Below are 9,946 nucleotides of genomic sequence, written 5' to 3'. Positions count from 1 at the left end.
AATTATTGAAAATTATAGAAAGCACATCTTCAAAAAATAATTTGCTCATGAAATTTGTTTTGTTTGTCGTAACATGATGGAATGTCTTTATATGCTGTAAACCTATGAAACGTCGGCGATTGCAAAAATGTTTCTATTATTGACGAGCACCGGGAACGTCAAAAAGAAAAAATTGCCTTTTTTGTCTTTTTATTTATTTATAAAAACATTAAGTAACTAAATTAAAAATCAGGCTCGACAACTTTCCCTACAATTTTATCAGCTTTAAAAAAAAATTCAAATCTGTCCTCAGGTTCAGCCGGAATCGTATGTTGAACCAAAAAATTTACTTTTTCCCATTGTCGAACGTACCGATGGGAATGTTTCACTTCTTTTATTGTTAATAATTAAGTTAGTGTTATTAATTTCTGTGTGAATAAATTATTCAATTAAATTGTACTGCTAAAGTTTAAAAAAATAACTTTCTTAACAAAAAACAGATAAAATCCTCGAAATGTAGATTTGAAAAAAAAAAAAATCTCTCCGGCGGGGAATCGAACCCCGGTCTCCCGCGTGACAGGCGGGGATACTTACCACTATACTACCGAAGATTACACTATCGAGGATCATATCCACTCAAAAACTTTGTTCTGTACATTTTCAGCACAATGAGAAGGTTTTAGTTTTATGTGAAAACTAACTTTTTTCCATTTCTTTGCATTTCAGCATTTTTTCACCATCGGTTCTGGTTTTAAACACCAAGAAAAATAAGTAAAAATTAAAAATTGCATTTTCCGGTGAAATTATGCAAGATACTAAAAAACGTGAATGGAAAATAATTGTTCATCCATAAATGGTCTAAAAATTTCTTAATGAAGATATTTTGATAGGGGGCATTACTTTTGGTTAATTCATTCAAAATAACATTGAAAATTCAAAAAATTAATATTTGGAAATAATGCAAAATATACAATAAAATGTAAATTAATCAAATGTTTCGCCATAATATTATCAAAAAATTTTCATTAAACAATTTTTGATAGGAAGCGTAGTTTTTCTTTTAATAGTAGGGAATAACGTTAAAATTAAACAAATTAAAATTAAACGAGATACAATTGAACGCTTATTTAGGGATCGATATCCATACATTTTTCGTACGAAGTTATTCAACTTTGAGCGAATGCAGATCAATTACTTCATTATTAGGAATTTTATTTAAAAATTCTATAAATTTCAATTTAAAATAAAAAACTCGGAATAAAAAAAACGAATTTGAGCAGTCATCTCTCTGCCATCAGCGAACACATAAATTATTTGTTTAAGATAGGGAATTTTCGTAAGAAATTATAATTTTTCTCCTAGGTTGGGTTCAGTTTGGAAGAGAATTCTTTATGATTTTTTTTTTGAACAGGGAATTAATATAAGGAATAATTATAAATTAACTTTCTAATGGAATTTTTCACACATAAATCAAACTTTCAGAAAGAATGACAATATTTTTATTTAGAAGAAGAGAACAGAATATTTTTTTAAATGATTTTAATTTTGATTTATAACTTATAATAATGGGATTATCAAACACAATCCCTTTTTCAAGTCACAATTCATCAGATTTACAATAATTATCTTCAAAATCAGAATTGATTTAAACTTTTTTAAAAATTTCAAATAAAAATATTCTAGAATTTGAAACTTCCCTTTTTAAAAATTTAGAAAAAGAAATGCACTTCTTTTTAGATATGATATAAAATGCTTAAATAAATATAATCCTGTCTTGTGGCAGAAATTTGTGAAAATTAATGTAATTGCGCATTATAATTCTTTTTCCAGATTCGCTGTTCCTGTTCGCTGTTCAATATCGATCATTTTTATTTTGAGCCAAGCGACACGAAAAATGTTATCAATGTGTTTGGAAAATAAATTAATGCTGTTAAAAAATGTACAGAATTTAAAATTTTAGTTTAAATATATTTGAACTATTAAACAAAATTTGTGTAAGATTGAAAAAATAAAAAAAAATTTTTTTTTAATTTTTTGGTTGAGTAATTTTTTGTTAGGTCGTATCTTTATTCTTTCATTATTCAAAAAGCTTATTGATACTTCAAAAAAGTCCAATTTTGAGCCGCATGGTAAGAAATTGCGAAAAAAGGAATGAGCATAAGAAATTTGCAAGTTTTTTCCAAAAACAAAAAGTTTTTTCTGCCATTAAAGTGTTCAAATTTAAGCCATGGAAACATATCAATTTTTAATTTTCAGGAATCGAAAAAGAATTGTTATATTAAGGAATCTAATTCGGAACAGTATTATAAAAATTAAAAAAGATTTAATATTGACAACTTCAAAATTGCATAAAACATTTTAAGATTAAGCATTCTAAATTTTACAATCTTCAAGAAGCAGCCCTACAAATGTAAAAAAATTCAAATTCAAAGGTTCCACAATTATGCAATCTCATAATGAAAAATATTGAAAAAGGTTAATTTACAAATTAAAAACTATCAAACTTCAAACAACGTTTTTGAGTGCTTAAAACAAAAAATTATCAAATTTAATATTTCAAAAATAAATGTATTTAAAATAAAAAGTTTCAGATAAAGTTCTCTGTTTCATTCTTTCATAACTCAGTACATTCAAATAAAAGCACTGCGCAGGTGTTCAGACGTGAATAACTTAACTTTAAATGTGAAACCTTGAGCAATTAAATTTTTTAATTATTTCATTTGTGAATTTTCAATGTAATAAATATAGAATTATTAAATTTACAACGGATTCAAATTATAACGATTTCACTACTAAAGCTGTAAGTTTCAAATTGAAAAAATAAGCTTTTACCCCTTTCAGTTAAAAAAATTCAATAATTAAATAAAATAATTTTTATTGATGAAATCCACATTTTTTGAATTTAAATCGATACTGACTTTAAAAATGTTCAGATTATAGATATGAAACTGAAGTTTAAAATGTACTGTTTTAATTTCAAATAACTGAAATTAAAAAGCGAACAAATTTTAATTAAAAAGTAGAACTATATTTCGAGAAAAATAATGGCAAGCAGGTATCGGGAAAATCGAAGATTGCAGAGTAATAGCTTTGACTGCAGAATAAGCAAATATTTTGTTAATCATGGAACTGGCGTCACAAAGTCTTTTAACTGCACTGAGAAAAGAGTTGTTTTGACTTTTGCTGAGAACGGTTAGATCATCAAACAGTCGGTTCCTCGAATTATAACGTAAACAATCTGTGCGCTTGGACTTTGTCTCAAGATCCGGTGGAATTGAAAGTCACGTGACTTATTTCCAAGAGAGGAGGTATTGCGCAATAGACGACGAAATAGTCATAAATAGAATTGCGCTATATAGAGCAAGTGTATTCGGCGAACAAAAGGAAGCAAGGAAGATTGGGGAGGCTGTGAACCACAGGAACGGCACCCAGTGGTCAGAAAATTTAGTGACGTCTTTACGACATCGTTACGGCATCTTTACGACATCTTATATCCATGTCGTTAAGGTGCCTTTACGATATTGTAAATAAGTCGTATGATCTGAAGATGTATTTACGATATCACAAAGACACCGAAACGACATAGACACAGGATGTCGTAAAGTTGTCGTAAGGATGTCGTAACAACGCCGCCAAATTTTGTGCCCTCTGGGCACCGAATGAGGAAAATGCTCAGATGATGGTGACAATAGGCGCAATACTCCGACTCCCATGTATTTTTCTGGCCAAATATTTGGTGCGCCAACAGAGACATCTTCAGTTGTTTAGGAGAATGAGATTAAACTATCACGTCACATATTGACCTCAAGATCATTTTCAATTATCGTTTCGTTTATTGTTAACGATACACATATTGCGGAACATTGTTTGTTTCTTTCAAACGTGTGCAAGTCTCAGTTTAGAGTTACGTAATATATCTGAAGTTATGCAATTAAGTTGTAAGTATAGAATAATTTTATAACCTTGCTGTAGGTCATCTTTCAGTTGTAATTGGCCAAATAACCTACACATTTTTCGATTCACAATTAAAATTCGAAGATGACCTACAGCAATGTTACAAAATTATTCTATACTTACAACTTAATTGCGTAACTTAGTAGATGTTTCGTAACTTTAAACTGCCACTTGACTACTTTTAACAGAAACGAATAATGTTCAGCAATACGTATTTCATTAGCAATAAACAAAGCGATAATTGAAAATGATTTTAAACTTACTATGTGACGTGATAGATTAATATCATTCTCCAGGATAACTGAAGATGGCTTTGTTGGCGCACCAAATATGTATCCAGAAAAATACATGGGTGTCGGAGTACTGTGACAATAGCGGACCATCTGTAGTCAGGAAAGGGCATAGTCCTTCAACAAAGTCTGGTTAACATAAACAAAATGTTGAAAGCATGAGGCCTAGATATATCTGCATATAAATCAAAATTATTTATACTTCTTAATCAGAATTAGCTACTTTTCTGGAAATTATTTTTCTTTTCACTCCATCACGGGAATTACGTTTTTCCAAACTTATTAATCGCGTTCGTCAAGTATTTAGCACCCTAAAATGCTTAAGTGGTACATGGTAAAGGTCGCGCAATAATCTTCTTCTCTTTTGCTTCTGTACAAAATTTAGTTATTTGGAAATTAAAAAAATAGTAATGAAAATGAAATATTCCTTTTATTTATAGAGATTTAAAAATTATTTGAAGCTAAATTTATGTATCTGTTATCTATGTAATTAAATTGTAAACGTAATTAATTTGTATCACGAAACAAATCCCTGAAACTTTTTATTACAAATATACATGAATTTTGTAGCACACGGACCCGTACCTGTAAAGAGGGAAAAGAGATCAATGTGGGGAAAATGTCTTGGAAAAATTAGGTTTTTAATGGAAACCATGGGCGACGGAGAGAGAAGTTCGTTGCCTGCAGGCGGTCGAATGGAGATTTCGGTGCCCTCGGACGACTGAGGTGAGATGGACTCGGTACCTCGAGGTAGCCTACGAGAATGAAAGTCGGAGCCCAAGGGAAACCAAACAATTTAGAAGTCGGTTCCTCCATGGAATCAAGAAAAGACGGATTCGGTGCCTTTAGAGAATCAAGAAAAAAAGGATTTAGTGCATCCTAGCAGCCGAAAAGGTCGAAGTCCCCATCCCCGCGGAACAGAGAGAACATATAGTCGGTGACTCCAGGCAGCCAAGAAGAGTCAGTGGCTCTAGGTACCTGATGAGTACGGGTTCGCGCATCCGTGTAACAGAGTGTACAATTTAGTGCCTCCCAACAGCCGAGATGAATCGGAGTTGGTGCCTCTTAGCAGCCGTGTAAAGTCTAATTGGGTGTATCCAGGCAGTCGACGTGTATAGAAGTCGGTTCTAAGGGGCACGGATAGGAAGTGCCGACAGGGAACTTGAGAAGGCAGCTCTCTATCCCGTTGCCAGACACTTGTCCGTCTCCAGATAAACCGTATGCAGTTAATACACCATAAAATACTTTCTTTCAGGGTGGACTATACGCAAATTACCGGATTTGGCTGACAGACGATTGGAAAGAAAGGAGCTTGGAGTCAGCATAGGCAAATAGTGTCTAAAGTTCCTGCCGGCCAGCATGAGGAGCCCTTTCAGACACTGTCTGGATAGCAGAATGCACCGATTTTTATACTCGTCAGAAGTCCGGAGGTACCGAAACTACGTTTTCTTTGTCACATAGGGACGCCATATTCTACACTTTCTTACTACCGGAAAGCACTGAGTCCGACCCTTCTCGCCTGCCAGGAGTCATCGAATCTATCTTTTCTTGGTTCCTTGAAAGCACCGACTTCCACATTCTTCGATCATATCTGGACTCCGACCCACTGTCCTCGGCTACTTGAAGTTTTCGAATCCGTCTACTTTTAGTCACCCAGGGGCACCGTATTTCTCTCCCGCCGGTCACCCGGATGCGCTAAACTTATCTCTAATTAAGTCAACCAGAGGAACAGATTTTACCAAGAAGTTATTCTGATAAATCAAGACAAATCGGAGCTCGTGACTGCCTGGAGGTACGACCTCCAGGCAGTCACAATGAATCAGAGTCGGTGCCTTTAGGCAGCTGACAAGTATAGAATTAGTGCTTTCGTTAAACCGGTGCCTCTAAGCGGCCGGCTAGGGCTGCAGTCGGTTGCTCCGCAGAACTGAGAGGTTTGGTATTTGCAGCTGGCCTAGAAAATTTATAGTTGGCGACTCCAGGCAGCCCACGTGCATCGAAGTTGGTGTTTCTCTGCAACTGAGAAGTGGTTAACCTCCTCTTTCTTGAGTTCGAATTCATCCTGTTAATAGGGCATAAGGTACTTCCTGTAAGGATGCCTACTGCTACATTAGCTGAATTTGGTCGACAGTCGATTGAAGAGAGAGGAGCTAGACTCAAACACCCTCATTACTACGTTAGAAATATTTTACAGTGCTGAAAAAGGCTGAAGGCTGCTCATAAAAGACTAGTTGTGATAAAGGTATACTCAATGGTTTCTGATGTAAAAATAAGCAATATATGCATTCAACCTTCAGTTATGAACTTTGGTTAGTTATTAAGCAGATATCATTATTTTTTTCAAATTCTCTTCTAAATCTTCGATTATCTTACGGAAACCTCGATCAAAAACGAAGACATAATTCGTCCTCAAAAGCTTATACAAGCTATTTGGATCTTTAATTATGGTTTTTAAGATATCCGTCTCATTTTGATTTGCAGGATACGGACCAAGTATGTCCACTAAATACTCATCAGTTAAAAAAATTTAATGATATTCTGAAATTAACTGTTAATTATCTATTTTTAATATAAAAGCTAATAGTATATTTAAAATCCCTATACGTAGCTCAAAAACAGACACAGCAAGAGCTAGAAACACTAAATAGCAAACGAAGTAAATGAATTTTTGTTGTAATTTAGATAGGTTTAGGTAATAAGATCGCAATACGGGCAGCCGGTTAATACAATCAGAAAACAAGTGAACGTAAATAGTAAAAGAGAACAACTGCAGATCACAAAGCAGACTAACACATCAACGACTACTAATAACAAAAAAGAAGCAAGGAGCCTGAAGCTAGATGCCAAACTGTGTACGTAGAATAAAAAAAAATGAGTAAGTGAAGCTCTCAGCGTGGATGGGCACACGTCAGAAATGGAATGAGATATCGTGTTGGAAATTTGGCACGCTAAATATAGGGCGCCAAGGAATGTGTCTCTGGTCCTAACTAATTAGGATTATGGAAAAAGTTTTTTTATAAGAGAAATACCGACCGTGCTGTAGAACACTGCAAAGAATTTTTAATTTTTCCAATGGGCTAGCTATGCGGTTTATATTAATCTAAGTGGGGCAAAACAACCAAAATTGGTCAAAAAAATTATACACAAATAATGCAACAACTAACCTTTGCACTTTAAATGCAAATAAACAATTTTACACCATTAGATAGTACGTGTCTGACATACGCATCAGCTGTTTCAGAGCAGCATTAGCGCAGCGATTAGATAATTTCGAACTTCTACGGGTCTGTGGGTGAAACAGCTTACATGATTACCGACGGAGAAAGTTAGAAGTCAAACTTCTGCTGTAAAGACTAGACGCGTTCGTCGATTATCATTATTTTCATAAATAAAATTTCTTCCCCCAACTCTTTGCAAGGCCGCAAACGATCCTTTAATATTTATTAACATTTCCCACAAAAAATTTATGTGTTATTCAAATTTTTATTTTTCGATACGGATAAAAAAATATTGATCTTAGGGCTGACTTGATCAGCTGTTATACTCGTCACATTGCTTTATGAAAATAAGCAAATGAAGATCGTAAGAGGTACTTGGGATGAAAATAAGATCATAATAATTAGTGGGATCCAAAATATTATATTTCGATTAAAATAATATAGCACATCAATGAGAATCATAAACAGAGATAAATAAAGTATGCCGTGTAGAAGCCTACATCAGCAAAAATGAAAATCAGGGAACAAATAAAAGTCACACAATGAGATGGTACAAGAAAAAAAATAAAGAGCGCAAGTGTACATCTCACATCCCCTAACAATGATAATAAAAACAGATGAAAATCGCAATGAGAAGTGTGATCGTGAAAACTATCTTTTGAATGAATAAAATAGTGCAACGACGAGAATGATGAAATAAACGAATGAAAATCAAACACTGCAATGGCGGTAAACGTCAAATAAAAACAAAAATAAAAGAAGATCGCAGGATTGTGATTCTGCGGTGACCTATGATATACTTCTAAACTCCCTAATTATAACAAAGCACCCTGGAAAAAGAAGTATACAAATTTCCTCGCGGTGATCTCTGGAAACTATAATTTGGATAGGCTTTTTGTAAAATATGGGCGTGGTCACTCTATGATATAACCTTAAATAATTTTTTGAGGATGATCAGAATTTTTCCATCTGTTTTCCAAGCCATTTTCGGATGAAACTACTTTTATTTTTCCCTCCATAACTAACACAAACATTCATTTTCAGGATTGTTACCATTGAAAAATGTTTTACTTCACATGTTTAGGATAAACTGGTGTCAGGTATTCTAAGTTAATGAGTCATAAATTTAAGCTCTAAGAAAGACGTACTCTTTTTTTTGCTTTAAACCACTTTTGGGCTTTTATCTTATTCACATTAACAATTTGAATGTTATTAGACTCTAAGTATCTCTTTTAGTAACAATAATAAGACTCTTTTTTTATTCGGAGTGGGTGTGTGGCTTTCCACTTCGCTGTCTTTAAATATCTAAATTCATTAAAGTTCTTATTTGAATTTATATATATTGTTATTCTGCTATTTTCGAAGTTTGCAATATCATAGTTTAATTGCCCTACCTCTGAATATACTGTTTTGGTTAGTAACTTTACATCTATATTTTCTGCGCAAATATAAATTTTCCTGATGTATATCCACTTATTATTAAAACGATTGTTTTAATTTTTTCGCAAAATTTTTACTATTGTTGTTTCTAAATTAATGAAGTGCACATCATCGAGAATCCCTCAATTTCGACTATCTTTTATTATTATGGCTGTACCTCCCCCTCATTTATTATTGGGCCTATCATTTCTTATTATTTTCCAGTTTTCGATGTGATTTTCTATGTTTAGCTTCGTTTTCCCTACCAAAGAAATATCTGGTTTTTGTTTTTCATATCGGCTAAAAGATCATGTCTACGCTGTATTTTAACTAAAAAATTCGCGGTTAAAAATATTATTTTTAAATCTGTGATCCTCCCTCTGCCTGCATTCCCCCTAACATTTAGGTTATGAGCGTCGTCTCTTGATTCAGACATCTTCTAAATCTATTTGCTTCTAAACTATCTATAGCTGTTTAGCCTGCATTGTCATGGATACTTGTAGTTCTTCTGTTTGCTTAGGTGACGTTGCTAGAATTTCCTTTCTGAACGAGTCGAACATGGATTGTAGAGTTCTAGTGATGAGCGATGATTCTACATTTTCAGATATTTCTGTTTGGTTTTTGCTCCCTTTTAGTAGGTTCACAAATTTCTTAGCGCGAATAAATGTCGGACACCTTTTTTAAGATGCTGGGTGCCCGTTTTGTATACAGTTGACGCAGTCAGGGATGTCGGAACGATTTTTTTCATGGGTGGGCTCACCGAAAATATGTTCAAAAATAATATTTTAAGACAGGTATTAGGTTTATTTTATTATTAGGTTTATTTATTTCAAGGGTGGACTAGGTCCACCTATGAAAATTCATGTGTGGGCTTAAGCCTACCCAGTCCACACAGGTCCGACGCCCCTGTACACAGTTTATATCTTCAAGGTTTAGCATGTCAAATAATCATTGCACACTAACACAAACTCCGCAATGGGCTATCTGGCGCCTTGAACTTTTCACAATTTCCAATTTGTATCCGTCAATTTGTTAAAAATATTTTTTTCTTTTTTTTAAACGTTTTCGTGTTTCCTTGCCAGTCATCTA

General features: G+C 33.6%; 1 non-coding gene across 1 annotated transcript; it reads right to left on the bottom strand.

Annotated features, from left to right (window-relative positions):
* Positions 1-518: 518 nt before the first annotated feature.
* Positions 519-590, bottom strand: Trnad-guc. Its single transcript has one exon. It is a non-coding gene; the product is annotated as a tRNA-Asp (tRNA).
* Between the last annotated feature and the right edge of the window lie 9,356 nt (positions 591-9,946).

This window comes from Belonocnema kinseyi, chromosome 10 (genome assembly GCF_010883055.1).
Source record: "Belonocnema kinseyi isolate 2016_QV_RU_SX_M_011 chromosome 10, B_treatae_v1, whole genome shotgun sequence".
Taxonomy (NCBI): Eukaryota; Metazoa; Arthropoda; class Insecta; order Hymenoptera; family Cynipidae; genus Belonocnema; species Belonocnema kinseyi.
Note: the sequence above shows the minus strand (reverse complement) of the source record. Positions and strands in the feature narration are given on the sequence as shown.